We start from the raw sequence: 17,988 nt of genomic DNA, 5'->3' as shown, positions 1-17,988 counted from the left end.
AAAAATCACTGTTGATATGCCTATCGTACATGACAGCCTGCTCCTCCTTGTGCAGTAGGGAACTGAGTATGGTTGTGAACATTGAATTTGCCATTGGGAGATGGAAAACAATCATGCCTAAATACATGGGTCCCTAAACCATCACCTATGTAATTATGCCGGTTACCAGTTAGACTCCTCCTGCCCCGGTCATGGAGAATATACCCCACATTCCATGTATACCTGCTAATACCCAGCTAAACTACATGTTTGCCCAAAAATACCGCTGCTAACCATGCAGAGGTCAGATGAGTACAAAGTCCATGAGATCTTGGCTTCCTGTGTGGTAAAGAGGGATATTCAGTATCTTATGGACTGGGAGGGTTATGGCCCTGATATAACGTGGTAGCCTGCTCATCACGTACATGCTTCCCCTATGATTCCCCGGTTCCATCGGCTAAATCCTGATTGCCCATGTGGTACGTAGACTTTGCAGAGGTGGCATGTCAGGGCACTTACCCGCAGGAGAGGTCTGCGTCGGCCTTGAAAGGTTCCATAGCTGCTTTGTGAGCTTACAGCCTCTGGGGACTTTGTAACCAAGGTTGCAATGCACTGGTGATGTCACCACACACAACCACTGACGTAGATGCCAGCCACATACGAATGGGATGGGAACGGAAATAAATATCCGGTTTCTCCCATTGCTGCACTTCTCAATGTTTCCCCAGCATGGTGAGTAGCCTTCACTTTGATTCTTGTGAACTTAACTTCTTGTGAATTCTGACCTTTGTTTCTGCCCTCTGATGCCGCTTCTGCCACCTTATTCTGCTGTGATGGCTGGTGGCCTCCCAGATTTTGGACCTCTGCTTCTGTGCTTTTTAGATTATTGATTCTGCTGTCTGGATCTGCCTTGATGCCTGGAATATTTGGTATGTCTTTAGTTTTCTGGATTGTGTGCTTTCTTGGTGGGCCTTTTTGGAATCTCTCTTTTTCTTTTTGGTGTCTCTCGATTCTGGACCCTGAAATTTGTATTATTACGTTCCTTTGTTTTTCTTGTGTCTCTGGAGTTATTAATGGACGTTTGGACTTTGTTTTGAACTTTCTGTGACTGTGTGATTCATCTTTTACTTCCAGAACCAAAGGAAGACTGTCCATCCTGCTTCCCTTCCTTCCATTAGATGTGTCCTTCTCTTGTCATGTTAGCACCCTCTCCTTGTTGTTTTTCTTTTTTCCTTTTGTGGTAATGGGTTTTTCCCTCCTCTACGTCTTTCCCTTTCATATCCCTCTTTGAAGATGCAGGTAAAATATGGAACATGGGGGTGATAGGAGGGGAAAGTCTGTGGCCAATCTGATCCCACTGTACTAATCTATTTTATTTTCCTTTGCAGCTCCACACAGACAGCTTTTCAGTGCTATATACCTTTACACCCTATCCTACTCCACAGGAGTTTTTCTACAGTCTGTATAGTGCAATCAGGAGGAAGGTCTGTTACCTCCTAAGAGCTCCACTGTTCTCAAAACTTGACACTCTGTGTGAGGAAAGGTAACACCTTCCTCAGGTCAGAGAATCTCTCACCAGGAGATCTGCAAAACCTGTTTCAAAGGATCACTTACATACGAAAGCCAGCCTTGCACCAGGGGGCAGCACTACAAAGGGCCTTTGAAGTCAGAAGTCATGGAAGGGGTGGAGTTAGAGTAGCCAAAGAGTAAAGTTTGGACCTGAGAAGGGGTTCCACTATTTTGCTTTTCTGTTTCTCCCATCTCCCGCGGTACAAGGCACTCTTAGTATGATGCCATCAGGTATAGGTCACTTGTTACAGCAATCGGGACTAGATCACTTACAGCAGGCTTACTGTTGTCTCCCCCACCTTCCTTGATCCGTCTTTGAATTTTAAAGAAGACAAGAAGAATTAACTGGAGCCTATAGGGAGGGCAGTCTGTTCCAAAGTTCCCCAAGAGTGTGGTGAAGATAAAAGATATCCAAGTTAGAGGAGAGCTCTGTCCCCTAGCCCTAGCCAGGGAACAGTGGTGGGGACTGCTGTTTGGAACAAGGTCTAGCCATTTGTCAGCTGCACTGTAAACATTCTGTTCACTGGTGGTGAAGGATCCCAAGTAGGTGTCAGTCAAGCTTCCCAGAGTGGGAGGGCAAAACGAAAGTACTTACCCTGTCCTGGACCCCTTGGATTGGGACTCCAAGCAGCAAAAAAGCTCAGGTGCACCTGGAACCTTTTTTGGACTGCTTCACACTGCATTCAAACTACATTCAAACCCTTTGAGCAAACACAGGACCTGCAGTGCTGCTTTTGGCACTTCATGACTTCAAATTACTTGCCTGCATCTTCAAACCAGCTTCACACCTCTTTCCACCAGTAGTGCTCTTCTGCGTCTCGACTCAAACGCCTGCTCACCATTGCAGAAGCCTTCGACTTGACACTTCTTCAAACACTGCACTAAGCCAACAGAACCTCCCCCTAACCTGACATACAATGTTTTCATTGGGCAACATCTAATTCAGGGAAACTTTCCACCAACCCCAAACAAGGCGTGCACAATTTTCCTTTATTTAATCAAGCTATTATTATGAATCTGGGACCCCCAATTTAATAACATTGACCCCTTACGGATTCCCTCCCCTTTATGGACAAGAAACACCGGGTTGCACAGAAGGTATATTTATTAACCCAATAGAAATAATCAACTCAATTTCAAGAAAAATACATTATGCTTCCATTAAATCCAATTGCAAGGATCAACACGCTAGTCACTTCAGTTTCCAGTTATAGAGATAGAGACTTTTGTAATACACCCATCACCATAGGTATCTATGCATTTAATTCATCCTTAGCACGAATGCACCATGGATTGAATGCATGACAGTCCAGGAGGAATCTTTCATTTGTGAATAATAACTAATTAGTTTACATTATCCCTGCATATCCATTTCTTTCTACTTCCCCTTTATTCAAAATACCACCCCCTTACTTCATGTATGTAAATAGCTTGTAGAAAAGACAATCTATGTTCAGCATGTATGTAGGCTAGATTCCCTTCAGTGATGTTTCTATTTAATTATCATGTAAAAGCATACCTCTCTCACGTTCAATGAGCACCATGAGCAGCGAGAGAATGGGTAGCGAATAATAGCCCTCTCCCTTTTGATTGGAACAACTTAGCTTTAACAACAATATTATGCTGGATGGTATACCCAGGAATTACTTCAATTATATTCTTATCTAGGTATGCCCACCGTGAAATGCCAATTTAACTGCCTGAGAATTCTTCCAGGCGAGACATCATTAACAGAGAAAGAATGAGGGGATCTCACTGTAGACACACCATGCAACCAAATATATTTTGTTCCCGAATATACACTTCTGAAATGTTCCCTAATTTCTTGGGAATGCACAATCAATGTATATAATCCCACCTCTCAGTACTGACAAATCACAAGACCAGGACTGAATCTACTTTCCTTTATAGTATCACTCCCCTCAAGATTATTTCCCCTTTAGACAATAGTAGCATATTCAGTTTTTGTGGTTTTATCACAAACAGGTGGGTACCCTCATGAGGACATGTTACATTCGCCCCCTCTAAGAACAGGTTGGCATCAGTCAGCAAGATGGGATCAGCTTTCCTTCACAGCCTGGCCGCTATTTCTTCCACAGAAGAAGGGCTGGGGTTTGAATTCCTGGTAGGCCTCACTTGCATGGCAATTATTCCAAAAAGAGAACAGACTATTCCTCCTATTTCCTGTTACAAATTCTTCTTTCTCACCATCAGTCAGTGAGTCTGCGAAGGAGTCTGTCAGTGTCTGTCTGCTTCCATGAGTGAGTGTGTGCTGAATCTTACATAAGAGCTGGACTTCTTCCTATAATTCTGAGAGGCGGCCTGCAGGTAAAATCTGACGAACAACATCCCAGCAGAAAGGCCTAAAGCTTGCATTGGAGACAGGAGCCAGGAGACATAGAAGATGACTGGGACCCCTTGGAGGAAAGCGAGGATATCCTTGCTTTCCCAGGGGTGCCCTGATGCCTAGTTCAAGGCCTCTCTTGTAAGACCACCTCAAAGCCATAGATTGTGTAGGCCCTATATTTTTCCAGCATTGTTTCAGTTACTCCCCCATAGAAAGATATCCTATTTGTCTGTGTAGATCCCTAGCATATTTAATCAAAGCAAATCAATTAATTCCCCTATAGAAATCATGGGTGGTGTTTGTTGACATTCGAAACTAACAAACTCTTGCCAGTGTGTTGTGAGTCGGTATAGACATAAAGATTTGCCAAAAGAGTTAACCCCAAAGGTCTGTTTCACGTGTGTGCACAGGGTATAAAAAACAAAATTCTCCATTGATCCCCTTCATTTATTATTATTAATTAGAAGTGGGAAGCCTGGTAGTGCCTTTGCATGTGGAAGGTGCAAAACAAAATTGCCCCTTTGTATCCATGGTGCCCTGACCAAAACCCCAAAGCCCTGCCTGTTCTTGTTGTATGTAGCAAAACGAATTTCCCCATTTGCTTTTCTTGCTCACATTGCATCAGTGATCCTAACCCAAAAACTGATTTTCCCATTGTGCTCTGATCGAAACCCCAAAGCCCTGCCTGTTCTTGTTATGTGTGGCAAAACGAATTTCGCATTTGTATTTCTTTCACTCTCATTGCAGCTGTGTTTAACACTCAAAATCTGATTTTCCCTCTCCCTGCCATTGCCTTCCATTCAAAGGAGTCAAGCCTAATTGATGTTTGGAGGGTGAGGGTTGCTGGGAGGAAAAATATGCTAACATTGTGTTTTTTTTTTTTTTTTTTTTTTTTTTAAATTTGACTTTTATTGTTTTTAACAAGGAATGTGAACATACAGGTGGTTATACATTGTGCATAGCGAGCTACTTCATTAGAATCTCCAAGTCCACCTTAACAACAGTTATCAACATTAACGCTCCATATTCCAGGAGAAAGCAGAAAGAAGAAAGAAAAAGAGAATAAAGAAGAGAAAAGAAAAACCCCCCTCCCCTCCCCCCTTCGCACCCCCCTCCCTATCCCCATTTCTCATGTCCGCTTCCTTCGGGGCATTGGCATTCTGAGTCGTAGTGAGCTACGTGACGCGCATCTTGGAACATCCAACGATCATTGTTCTCCTGTGTGGTCTGTGACACGCAAGGGTTGCCAGCAAGGGGTCTTCCAGTTTTCAGTGATTGGTAGCATGGATCAGGAGCAGTTTCCCTGCTGAGTCGAGTCTTCCATGGTCGAGCGCGAGATGTATTTTGTTGTGAAATCGAACCAGACTTCCTCCTGTCGCGCAGCTCTGTCATGTAATATTGCTGTTACTTTCTCCATAGTGTAAATATTTGTAGCGATCTGTATCCAGTCCCTCTTATTAGGTAGGCGAGGAGCTTTCCATTTTATCACAAGGGCAGCTCTCGCCGCAAGTAAGAGGGGGGATATCAGACCTTTCACTCTTGTCATTTCGTCGTCTTCTTCTTCGAGGCCAAACAGGATCAGGAGGGGTGACAGTGCTCTATTTATGCCTTCCAGCTGTTTGATCCATCCCAGAACCTCCTGCCAGTAGATGCGGACTTTGGGGCAGGCCCACCACATGTGCCAGTAATCGGCGTTCATCCCACAATGTCGCCAGCATCTCGGGCTGGAGGTCTGGAACATTTTGGACAGTCTTTGTGGGTCGTATTGCCATCTATGTAGTAATTTTATAGCGTGCAATTTATATTGGGCCGCGATTGATATTTTGGATGGTGTTTCACATATTTTATTCCAGGCTTGCTGGTCGAACTCTCTGGCAAAGTCTCGTTCCCATCTTGCTTTTAGACGATGGTTAGGTGCGTTGTCTTTGGTGATTAGGGCTCTGTACATTCTCGCTATGAGGCATTTGGAGGTAGTAGTTGTGTCTAGGATCGTCTCAAAGGGCGTTAGTTCTCTCTGCGTGGTATCCTTCCATTCCTTTCTGGATATGACGCCTTTCAGACGTAGGTACAGGAAAACTGGTATTGGGCGGATTTGGAGGGCCTCCTCGAGTTCCGTTATCGAAATGAATTTCCCCTTTCTCCATAGCTGGCCGACCCTCTCAAGGCCGGCATCAAACCAAGATTGGTATCTGGCATGTTCCGGGATTTCCTCTCTGATTCCAGGGGACCAAAGATGGCTCAGTGGCGAAGGCCACGTGGTGACTCCTGACATTGCTCTTCCCTTCCTCCATATGTTCCACAACGTGCTTAGTATCGGGTGGTTGCGCAGCTTCCTCGATAGCTTTGATCTGGGGACCCATAACCACTCTGCCAGAGTCACGTTGTATAGAACGTTGTTGTCTAGGTGGACCCATTGGAGGTCTTTCTTTTCTCGGAGATGTGGGATTAAGATCCTGAGCTGTGTGGCCTGATAATAGCGTTCTATGTCCGGTAGGCCAACCCCCCCTAACTCTTTTGGCAGTATTAAGACATCGTAGGGGATTCTGGGTTTCTTTCCGTTCCACAAAAAGTGTAGGATGGCTTTTCTGACTTGCTTGAAGAAGTGATCCGGAATTGTGATAGGGAGGACCTGAAAGGGGTAGAGAAACCGTGGGAGGGACACCATTTTGATCGCATTCAGGCGTCCCATCCAGGATATCGTTAGCAGTTTCCATTTCTTGAGATCGGCCTTGAGAGCCTCGAGAAGGTGGGGAAAGTTGGCTTCGTAGAGGCCGTCGAGGTGTCGCGTTAAGTTGATTCCCAAATATCTCAATGTCGGGCCTCCGACGATCAGCCCGAGTTGCGCAAGGGCGCTCTGGTGTTCCGACGATGGTTCATGGAGTGGAAAAAGAGTAGATTTGGATTTGTTGATTTTAAATCCCGAGAGTGCGCCGTACTCCTCTATTAGCTGGATCGCTCTCGGAACGGAAGACGTTGGGTTTGACAGGTGGAGCAGAATGTCGTCCGCATACAAGGCTAGTTTATATTCTTTACCATTCACTTGGATTCCCTCGACTGCAGGATCAGCTCGTAGCATCACGGCGAGAGGTTCTAAGGACAGTGCGAACAGTATCGCCGATAGGGGGCAACCTTGTCTTGTACCCCTGTTGAGGGGGAACCATCGGGAGAATTGAGCGTTCGCCGAGACCGATGCTCTTGGAGACTTATAGATTGCTTTGATTCCTCGTTGGAGTGTGGGGCCTAGCCCTATCTTTTGCAATGTGGCCTCGAGGAAGTGCCAGTCGACTCTATCGAATGCCTTCTCGGCATCAATTGAGAGTAGCGCTGGATTGTTCTGTGAAGTTTGGGCCTCCTGGATTAAGTGTAGGGTTTTCCGGGTGGAGTCTGCTCCTGGTCTGCCTAATATGAAGCCTACTTGGTCATTGTGGATTATTGCCGGCATATGTGACTCCAATCTTGCAGCCAGGATTCTCGTATAGATTTTGGCGTCAATGTTTAATAGAGATATTGGGCGATAGGAGGCGCACAACTTTGGGTCCCTACCCTCCTTGGGGATGACTGTTATCAGCGCCTCGGAGAAGGAGTCGGGTGCCACGCCGGAGTATAGGATGTTGTTGAATAGGGGAACCATAAATGGGATAAGGGCATCTTTAAAGGTTTTATAGAACCCTGCCGTGTATCCATCGTTTCCGGGGGCTTTCCCTGTTGGGAGTCTTTTGATAGCCTCTTCGATTTCCTCTCCTGTTATGGGGGCTTCTAATGTGAGTGCAATATCCGTTGGGAGGGTGGGCAAGGGTGCTCGCTCTAGGTATTCATTTATAGCTTCCGTGTGCAAGGGGGGGCGTGCTGAGTATAATTTTTCGTAAAAGTCGGCAAAAGCTTCAGGGACACTGGGAGAAATTGGTTCGTCAGAGTTCTCTTCTGTTTGAATCGTGGGGACCCACCTCTCTTGGCGTTGGCCTCGTAGTCTTGCGGCAAGCAGGGCGCCCGCTTTGTCCCCATGTTCATAGTGCTTCTGCTTCAGATGCTGTAGCTTACGTGCTACGCTTCCCGCCTCTAGTTGTCTTAATTCCTCTCTCTTATCGTTGGCCTCTTTAATCTTTCGTGGTCTATCCTGATCAGCCGTTTGTGCCATGTGGTCCAGTTGTATGATTTCATTCCGGATCCTGTTCTCAATTAGTTGTCTTTCTCTTTTTTTGGCTGCTCCTTCTCGGATAAGTAGTCCTCTCCAGGTCGCCTTGCCTGCCTCCCAAACTGTGTTCATAGAGGTTTCCCCTGTGTTGTTGATCTCAAAGTATCGGGTAATGTCCTGTTCTAGTTCCTCTCGAAAGGTGGGATCCTTAAAGAGGGTTTCATTACAGCGCCATTTGGAGCATCTTCGGGGCAGGGCCATTTGGTCGAGGGTGACCGTGACCATATCATGGTCCGACCAGGAGACAGGGTTTATGACGGCTTCAGTCATCGCCGTGATGAGGTCTGCGGTTAGGTATACATAGTCTATTCTGGAGAAGGTTGCATGTGGTGCAGAGAAAAAGGTAAATCCAGTACGGTTGGGGTTGGCATGCCTCCATGCATCGGTGAGGTTGTAGGCGGTCATCATGTCTGCGGCTAGTGGGCGTCTGGCACCAGCGAGTGGGGATGTAGAGAGGCGACCTGATTGTCTATCCTGTTCCGGGTCCATCCACATGTTCAGATCACCTCCGATAATAACTTCGCCTTCTGCTTCGCACATGATTTTAGGTATTATCCTCTGGAGGAATCTGTCTTGGCCTGTATTGGGGGCGTATATTGCCACAAGGGTAACAACCGTGCCCTGTATGCTGCCCACCAGGGCTAGTGCTCTACCACTGACGTCCATCCATGACTTTAAGAGTTCAAATTGGATCTTTCTGTTGATTAATACGCCAACTCCTGCCTTCTTCAGCGGGCCAGAGCCCCAGTATTCCGATCCCAGCTTGGCATAGAGAATCTTCCTCTCCTCCCCTCTGCTATATCGAGTTTCTTGTAAGAAAAGAATGTCTAGTTCAGCCCTCTTGAATTCTCTCATCACCAGTGACCTTTTGGTGGGGGAATTAAGGCCCTTAACATTGAGCGTGCCAATTTTAAGCTTACCCTGCGTGTCATTTGGTTTATCATGTCTGTGTGACATCAGTGCGTCCGTGGAGTTTCTTCGCATCGTCGTGGAGCCCATTGTACGAAATTGCCATATTGGAAGTAGCATTGTATGTGCCTCTATCTAACAGAGGCTTTGTCTGAGGCTGTGTCATTCCCCGTTTCCCTCCCCCCTCCTGCCCCCGTAGGGTATTGGACTGCATACCCATCACCCTCTGGACTATCGCGTCGATCTTTAATTCTACGATGAGGGTTTGTGACTGTCCGTGGTGGCGTCCGAGTTGGACTGGATGTGAACAACCGGTCTTCTGTCGGACCACCAGTGAGGGTCGTAACCGTACGACCCCGTAAACTAATAGTATCAAGGTAACATTTTTGAGCCCCCACCCCCCTTCTCATGAAATCACGTATCAAACAACAGTGTGTCAAACAACAAGGATTCCCACTTCAAGGTAACATATTCTATGATACATGCGGTTTCGGGAGTCATCCTTCCTCGGTATCTCCTTTTTGCTGGACTGGCAGTTCACTCCTCGTGTGGTGGAACCGCGGACTAAGGGGTGCCATGATCCGTTATGTAAGTGGGTTCCCTGCCAGGATCATGAAGTCCAGAGTCGCCAGGTTTTAGCGGTTGAAGCGACTATGTCATTGGTTGTGTTCAGGTGTGTCATTGGGCCGCCTGTACTTTCTGGAGCCTTTCACTCGTTTCCTTCTCGGGCCCTGAAGTTCCCAGCGTGATCTGCCCTGCGTTAGTGTTCCCTGAGTGCCCTCCTCCGGGGTCTGTCCGAGGAGGTCGGCAATGCATTCTCGAATTTCTTCTTCAGAGCGTAGTAGGAACTTTCTGGTTCCATGTTCAAACGCGAGGGAGAAGGGGTATCCCCACCTGTATCTCGTGCCCTGCTCTTTTAGCCATCTCGTGAGGGGACCGCATAAGCGACGCAATGCCAGTGTCAGTGATGAAAGGTCCTGGAAAATAGTAATCTGGGCTCCCCCGAGGGTAAGAGTGCCTCCAGACCTGGCCTTGGCGAGTATCTTCGTTCTGTCCTGATATCTATGGAATCTGGCAAGGACTGATCTCGGGCCTCCTGGGGGGCCGCCGGCTCTGTGAATTCTCTCGGTCTTGAGTTCATCAATGTCCTCGTCCGCAGTCAGGATTTTGATGATGTCGTGTATAGTCTGCTTGAGGTCTTCCTCTGTCTCCCCTTCTCTCTCCGGGATTCCAAAAAACCGTAGGTTATTTCTTCTCTCTCTATTTTCCAAATCGTCTATCTGCAGGCGAATCTCATCCTCCTTCCTTTCTATGTTTCGTATCCTGAGCTCCATTTGGGCTTCTAGAGTGTCAATAGAGGCTTGGTTATTCTCGACCCCTTCTAGTCTCTCCTCGATGTCCTCTATCCTTTGGGTCATCTTATCCATTTTGCCGCCGAGATTGGCGCCCATATTACGGATTTCGGCTAAAAGGGCGGCGATATCTCCCTTGGTGGCAGCTGCACCCGTTTCGATGGCTTCCACCGACATTGTTGATCCAGGGTCGGGAGCCTGAGCTGCTGGTCTGTAGGCGTATTTGGCAAGCTTGTTCGGTATGTTCATGGAGGGGTATCCAACGAGGAGGCACACGCCCCTGTGTCGGGGGCCTTACCCTCGGAACCAGTGTGTTGAAGAGCACATGGGGGGTATCGGAGAGTACCCGGGTGGTTGTCCTCGTGGCGGGGGTTCCTTTGGCGGGAGTGGGAGGAGGCACACGCCCCGTCTCCAGGGGCTCTACCCTCTGCACTGATTTATGTCCTTCGTCGGGTTCAACGTCTTTTCGGGGGGTATTAGGTGTCGGTATCGTCCTGTAGCCGGGCCCTGCTGGAGGTGTGTGGGCCCAGGTGTCAGGGCGAGGATTTAAGGTGCAGATGCTTGGAGGGGGGCCGCGCGCCACCGTGTATTGCACTGCCCTCCAATTGTAGGGCCTCTTGTCCTTCTTCCGTTCTGCTTGTAACTTGGGGCCTTTTCAGAAGAGGGCACACGCCCCAGGAGTGGGGGCCCAACCTTCCGCCCCCCCTTTCATGTGCTGGCAAATTCGCTGTGTGGGGGGAGACCCCCAGCAAGGGGGTCCTCCGTAGATATGTGGTTATGGTTCACCAAGAGCACCAGATGTTTCCTTTCTCGCCTGCTGGCGTGTGGGTCCCCTGCAGCCAGGCAGGGAGCGCGGCCTCGTGGGAACACGCGATGCGGCCGGTGGGAGCGATGTTGGGGCCGCGGCACCCCCACCAACCCAGGGCCTCCTCCGGTTGATTTGCGTGCTCCAATCAGAGGGGGGCGCCGCGGGGGGCAGGCTCGTGGCAGGTCTCCCTTGGTTGCGGGAGATTCGGGTCTCCTGCTGGTGCGGGGGGGTCCTGGTAGCGCGGTTATTCTAGTCTGGGGGGGCGGAGCGGGCCCTCACCGGGGCGGCGCAGTCCGAAGCCCCCACGCCCGGACGGGCACTTACCTCCGCGGGGCCGATCCCTTGTGGCGTGGGACCGGCCGCTCGAGGAGTCCGCTCTTCGGAAGCGTGGGGGGGGCGACCCTCCACGTGCTCCGGAGCGGGCGGCGGTCCGCTGCCTCTCCCTCCGGAGCTCAGGCTCCGCGCTGGTGTTCCTTGATGAGGGCCGGGGGCGGAGTCCAGCGCCTCGGGCCGCGGCCTTCTCCCGTGTCTGCGTCTCCACCGGCGGGGGGAGGTCGATTCCTCTGGTGTTTTTCTCGTGGACCAAAGGTCCGATTTCGGCCGGGTTTTCGCTCAGGGGGATGGGGGGGCGTTTCTAGTGGCTCCGGCTGTCGTTGTTGGGTACGGGGGGGGCGAAGTGGGGGCTCAATTCACTTATGGGGGCCCGTGGGTTAGGAGCTCACACGAAGGCTGGCATCGTCCGTGCGCCCCCTGGTGGCCGTATCAACATTGTGTTTTAAATCAGAAATCACTATGTGTCTTGATTTGTGCTCTTCCTGTATTGGTGGGTGATTTAAAAGGAATCAATTGTGACTGTATATCTCTGTGTCAGTGCTTTGCAGTAATTTTGTTCTTGTGTTGTCACAGCGTTAGTGGTGGATGTAATCTGTTTGTCAAAATTTGATTAATAAACACTGGCCTGGTTCCTAGTCCATTGTGGCACTGGGTATTTGATGTTGTGTGCGAGACGGGTTTGAGGCCTTACCAAAGTGAACCAAATAAAATCATAGTGATTTGTTGTGCGCCACATCCATTGGCGGAAAGTCACAACCTGAGTTGAATGTGAACGTGTAATAAACTGCGGACAGATTATTTACTATGCACTTATACACAAGTGTTTCATTTACATTTATTGTTTAATTAAAAGTCTATATTTTCATAGAAATTTGATGACATTCTTTTATTTTTGACTGCTGTACTAGCAGTGGCATTGCCAGCAATCACATTTAGGAGGGACACAGAGGGAGCCAAAGACAAAAGTAGGGGGTCCACAGACAAAAGTGGGGGGGCTGCCTATGAAAAGTAATGTTTGAACTCGCAAGCACTACTGCATAGAGGCTTTTGGGCACACAAACTACCCACATCCCACTGCACCTCCCCTCCCATCAGAATTCAGGCACAAAATCATCCAGTGACTAATGGCCCATCATTAGCAGTTTTGTGTGGTACATTCTGATGGGAGAGGGCTGAAAGCTGCTCTGCACACTATAGAGGTCGATGTGCAGACGCCGCGCAGGAACACCTGAAAAGTGGCTCGTACTCATGCTCATACCAATGCCAGAATGCATACCAAGATCACTACTAGCTTTGAAACTAAATAATATTTGCTGTTTTTGACTGCTGTACTAGCAGTGGCGTTGCCAGCAATCAAATTTAGGAGGGGCACAGAGGGAGCCAAAGACAAAAGTAGGGGGTCCACAGACAAAAGTGGGGAGGCTGTCTATGACAGGTAATGTGTGAACTCACAAGCACTATTGCATAGAGGCTTTTGTGCACACAAACTACCCACATCCCACTGCACCTCCCCTCCCATCAGAATTCAGGCACAAAATCATCCAGTGACTAATGGCCCATCATTAGCAGTTTTGTGCGGTACATTCTGATGGGAGAGGGCTGCAAGCTGCTCTGCACACTATAGAGGTCGATGTGCAGACGCCGCGCAGGAACACCTGAGAAGTGGCTCTTACTCATGTTCATACCAATGCCAGAATGCATACCAAGATCACTACTAGCTTTGAAACTAAATAATATTTGCTGTGTGATATACAGTCATTTTCCTTAGTGAGTGTCACAAATAACACCACAAACAGAGAACACGGTCACTGCTCGCCTTAGGTAGGGGGGGGGCGCAAGTAGTTCAGAGGGGGGCACAGGCCCCCCAGTCCCGCTCTCTAGCGACACCACTGTGTACTCGTGCTTTTTGGGTTGCTTCTGTGATCGCCTGACACCCTTCCTGTGAGGATAGCCTGTCACAGCCCTTGTTACCCTAAAAGGTGAAAGAGATAGACCCTTTTGGCTTTGTTAGTTTTATCTTTATGATTCTATGGCAAGACAGGAGGCTCATATTATGCATCACAATCTTTACTCTGAACCACAGCAGCAAAGAAGTAGAAAAGCTTTGTAATCATTTTTTTTTGTAAATAAACACCAAACACTGCTTCCAACAGTATAAAGGGAAACATCCCAGTCCAACATGGGGGGCAGGTCATGCCCTGGAGGAACCCAATGGGCTGAGAGCCAACACCATATAGGTCCATTCCTCTAATACCACCTCCTCTCTCTTTGCTGCTGACCCACAGCTAAGTCACACCTCCAGTTTTCCCTTAGACTGTATAATGAGTGTTACTTTGTGGCACTTCGTGGTCAGTTGCTTTATTGCGTGTGCTGGAGACAGCTTTCGCTTGGGAACATGTTTCCTTTGTTGTATTTCTACAGAACGTTCGTTTTTGTCGAATGTCTTTTCATTGTTTCTTCAAGCAGGGGAGCGCGGCGTTTGTTTACTTAGGCCCGCCTCCGCCTGCTGAGGAGTTTCGCGTCACCTGGGGGCGTCACGCTTTATTACATTTAAGTTTTCTCCTCAGAACGCTTACAGCGTTTCTCTGAGGCGCGCTACCCTGTTCGGGCCACCAGCGTCTTCCTTTGTTGTTTATACGCGCATGGCCGTGTCAAGAAGATTGGCTTCTGACTGGCCACGCGTGAGTATTTAAATGCTTGAATGTTTATTTAAATTATTATTTAAATGTTTAAATATATGTTGATTTAAGGTTTTCCTTTTATTTCTCACGCTGCTCGCGTGATTGCGTGTTAGGCTACGGGCACTGCCTGTTTCATTGCCTAAGTGGCCCTTTCCTGCTGCTTTGCACCCTGCTAGGTTTGGCAGTTGTTGGTGTACAGCAGTTGAGCCTGCTGAGTGTTAAAATAGTAAAAAATATTTTTAAAAAAATATTAAAATCTAAATATTTAAGTGCTGTCATGGATAAGAGTGCGCTTCCCTCTTCTGCAGATGCCAGCACTCAAGTACGCACTTCCAAAAAAAGTGACAGTATGGGGGACCAGTCCTTTCATGCCCAGCCTTCAGTGGCACAGGCTATTCAGTCCTCTTTGGACACAGCCTTAACAGGTTTAAATAACACCCTGGCTTCAGCGTTTGACAGATTGATCAATTGCATTGTGGATTTTCATCCTCCCCAAGATGCTGGACCCTCTGTTACGATTCAGGCCCCTAAAAAATGCACAAGCAAAACTAAACATATCCAGGGACAACTCAGTCCTCCCCTTGCCCTGTCAGCTGTGTCTTCCCCTAAAAGAGACCTAAAGCGCAGGTGGGAAGAGCCCCGACAAAACCTATCTCTTCTACCCCGTGGCCAGCCCCCACACCTTTCCGTGCGGCTGCACCCCCTATTGCTATCACAATCTCTGATAGTTCGGATGATTCTGATTTGCCTCCTAAAAGGCGCAAAAGGAAGGTGTCCCCAGTTGCCCCTCAAGAGGGTCCAGTTCTCGATGTTAGAGGGGTTCCATTTTTTGATCCTGCCCTGATCCAACACCCCAGGTCTGCTGAGTGGCAGCCTTCTGAAGAGGTTTGCTCTTTTCTTAAGTTCTGGGTCCGTCGGCCTATGCCTAGAGAGGATCGTAATAAGTTGAGGTCGGAATGCCCTAGACCTATGCTTGCCGACAAAGTGGCTTTAACGCCTGAAATAGATCAGTCCATGGCGGCTTTTCTTTCCCAGAAGGGAAAGGACCCCAAGAAGGGGGTTGACAAAGCCTGGCGTAGTTGTCAAGATAGACTGTTGGACGTCTTGGGTCCGGTCATGCAGATTTTTGAATTGGCAGAAGAGGCGGCGTCCTCTAATACCCCGGTGGATGTAAACGCCTTAGGGGATGAATCCAACGCACAGTTTGTCTGCTCGGCAATGCTAATGCCTCCATATCCAAGGAGAGGAGAAAGTCATTATTAATGAGGTTGGATCCTAAGCTGGCGGACATGTCAGAAAGGGAAGGGGGTCCTTCGGCCCAAGGCAATTTGTTTGGGGATACTTTCCTCAAGGATCTCTCCGCATATGTCCATACTTTTATGGCTTTGGACAAAGCACAAACTAATATAAAGAAAATATTTGCCCCAAAGGATTTTAACAAAGCTGGATGAGGTAGAGACCGCTCCTCTGGCTGGTTTGCCCAGGGCTCCTCACGTCCCCGCCAGTTTGCACCTTGAGGTGCGTACAATCCCTCCTCTGCTCGGGGAGTGCACAACCAGTTTTACCCTCAACAAATCTCAAGTTGGAGAGCACGTGCCGGCAGAGGCGCCGGAAGATCAAGAGGGGCATCAGGTACTTTCTCAGGTGCTAAAAGTTTTGTCCCATGAAAGTCTAGGGGCAGGCTAGCCAGGTTCCTTCCACAGTGGAAAGCCCTCACTTCAGATCCTTGAGTGTTGCAAACTGTTCAGGGTTATCGTATAGAATTTTATGCTCCTCCTTGCCAGTTGTCTTATCCCCTTCCGGTGTTCGACGAGGTCAAACAATCTCTGATAAATGTAGAAGTCAGGGAACTCATCTCCAAGGGTGCAGTAGTCCCGGCCTCTTACAAGGCCTCTCAGTTTCTGAGTACCATTTTTCTAGTCCTGAAGCCAGACCAGGGTTTTCGTCCAGTAATCAATCTAAAAACCCTCAACTCTTTTGTGGTATATCACCACTTCAAGATGGAAGGAATTCATTCACTCAGGGACACCCTTCTTCCAGCGGACTGGATGGTCAAATTGGACCTCAAGGACGCTTACCTGGTGGTTCCTATGTTTCCTCAGCATCAAGAGTTTTTTCAGTTTCAGTGGAGGGGTCGAGTTTGGCAGTTTGCCTCCCTTCCGTTTGGCCTGTCCTCAGCTCCATGGTGTTTCACCAAACTCATGAAATCTGTGATGGCTCTCCTCAGATCCAATGGGACGATATGCTCCTGCTAATCCAGAATTTTCAAACTCTGTGCTCTCATCTGAAGTTCACTGTGACCCTTCTACAGGATTTAGGTTTTGTGATTGTCAAGATGTGAGTCCCTGGGACGTGGCGTACCTGATCTTCCAGAGGATGCGCGTTGTGGAGATGCCAGGCTGTCAATTGATGATGGTCTGAAGAATGGTAACGCCAGAAGCCAGCTCCACTCCCGCCCTACTGGCACAGGGTTGAAGGGGAACTAACTCCTGACGCCACAGTCAAGGCACTTCCCCGGGGATTAATGTGGCACCAGAACAGTGCAAGCACTGATAGGGAAGGCCGTCCAAATGTCCACTTGAGCAGGTAGGAATTGGTCCAGCTTCTGATGCAGTAGTAGTAGGAGGAAAACTGATGCTGGCAACAGGAAGGACGAGGGATCCAACCAGGGAAGGTACTGGCCAGGAGGAAGCAGACGGGATCAGGCAGTGAAAAATGGAGGGCCCCTTGGGTGGTCAATAGAGGAGGGGACAGGATCCAGGCAGGGAAACAAAAGGGGAAAACTAGCAAAAGGAGCTGGGCAGAAAGGAGGCAGGGACAGGAGGAACAAGGCAGATCAAGGCAGGGACGTACAGAGGCAGAACAGGGCCTTCCCAGTGGCTACGGGGAAGGACACGAACAGGCTGACAGGGAAGGACAAGGTTCTGGCAGAGCAGAAACTTCAGGAGCGAAGCGGTGGGTCGGGAACCAAGCCGCGTTGAGACGCGACTGGCTCCCGACCCGACCGCTAATGAGGAAGTCCTCGCGAAAGCGAGGCCAGACAGGCAACGCCTCCTGGAGCGTGCCCCCGGTGCGCATGCGCGGAAGCCGGAAGCGAGGCCCGCAATGCAAGCCTCACGCCGTTGCTCGACCGCGCATGTGCGCCAGTCGGGTGCCGGCGAGGAGAAGATGCCCCATATCCCTGCAGTCCCCACCAACGGTAGCGGGGATACAATCCCCAGCGGTGCCTGGCACCAAGGCAGCCCCTCAAGGACCGCCCACCGGTAAGTAAAGGTGGTGTCCTAACACTATGCCCCCTCCCAGAAAGGCCAGGAGCCCCAGGTTTCCAGGGATGGCGAAGAAAGAATTTGCGGACCAGACGGGGAGCGTGTACATTCCCTCGAGGCTCCCAGGTACTATCAGAAGCAGGATAGCCCTTCCAGTCCACCAAAAATTGAAGCACACCCCGCCGGATCCGCGAATCACAAATCTCCTGAACCTCGAATTCTGGCACGCCATCCACATCAATAGCGGAGGGACGAGACCCTGAATGACCATAGGGATCTGGGAGGTAAGGTTTCAATAAAGAAACATGAAAAACAGGATGTATCCGCCAAGACGATGGCAACTGCAACTGAAATGCCACTGATGGGATCCGTTTCGTGATCAGAAAAGGCACAAAGTAACAGGGAGCAAGTTTAGTGGGCAAGTTACGGACTGGTAGGTTCTTAGAAGAGAGCCAAACCCGATTCCCCACCAAAAGAGCGGGTTCGGGACTCCGTCGTCTGTCTGCCTGATCCCTCATGCGCTCACGAGCCTCGGCAAAAACCCTAGTAGCC

The sequence above is a fragment of the Ambystoma mexicanum genome, chromosome 7q, assembly GCF_040938575.1.
Source record: "Ambystoma mexicanum isolate Mex_15411 chromosome 7q, UKY_AmexF1_1, whole genome shotgun sequence".
NCBI lineage: Eukaryota > Metazoa > Chordata > Amphibia > Caudata > Ambystomatidae > Ambystoma > Ambystoma mexicanum.
Note: the sequence above shows the minus strand (reverse complement) of the source record.